At 29.3% G+C, this 689-nt stretch overlaps 1 protein-coding gene across 1 annotated transcript in view; it reads right to left on the bottom strand.

Moving 5' to 3' along the window:
- The window catches only part of LOC118733380 (proton channel OtopLc), a 124499-nt gene that overhangs the window by 43297 nt on the left and 80513 nt on the right, over nt 1–689 (bottom strand). The window lies entirely within an intron of this gene.

The following is a 689-nucleotide window of genomic DNA, read 5'->3' as shown; positions in this document are numbered from 1 at the left end:
CGTCCGGTGTACAGAACAAAAATTTTTTTTTGTGTGCCGGTGTATTTTTTGCATTATATTTCTTCATCTTGCGCTTAAATTTTCAAGGATAAAAGTACAATTTGATCATCATTTAGCTCTTTTTACAAATCCAAAAGTAAAAATAACTAGTTATTTTCTGTTCAAAAAAACATGTTTCTGTTTTCGCCTTAATAATAGAAAACCGAAAAATAATCTATATTTCTTTCTCAGGATAATAACTAGAAGGCAAAAGTTTAACAAAATGTGGTATTTATTACAAATTTCTTATTCGACAATCTCTGAATGGAATAATATCTTAAGTATTCCTTGAATAATTAATATTCGTATTTTTTTTCGCACACATATGAAATCAATTCTACTATCGCAAAATTTAGTCGAATTTTTCGAAATCCTCTGTACATAATATCAATGTTGTGATCATTAAGTATTGGTGTAGTACTTATCGATATAAAAAAATTCCGATAAATTTATCGATATTTTTTTGACATGCATTTATCGCTGCCTACTATTTTATTGTTCGAAGTTGAAAATGCATATTCGCTCTCATATTCGTCAGTCGTATTCGCACTCAAATTCATATTCCTACTCATATTCGTATTCGCACTCATATGCGTATTCGCACTCATATTCGTATTCGCACTCATATTCGTATTCGCACTCATATTCGT

Source organism: Rhagoletis pomonella, unplaced genomic scaffold (genome assembly GCF_013731165.1).
Source record: "Rhagoletis pomonella isolate Grant_MI unplaced genomic scaffold, Rhpom_1.0 Rhpom_scaffold_00002, whole genome shotgun sequence".
Lineage (NCBI taxonomy): Eukaryota > Metazoa > Arthropoda > Insecta > Diptera > Tephritidae > Rhagoletis > Rhagoletis pomonella.
The sequence above is the reverse complement of the archived record's forward strand: the minus strand, read 5'-3'. Positions and strand labels throughout refer to the sequence as shown.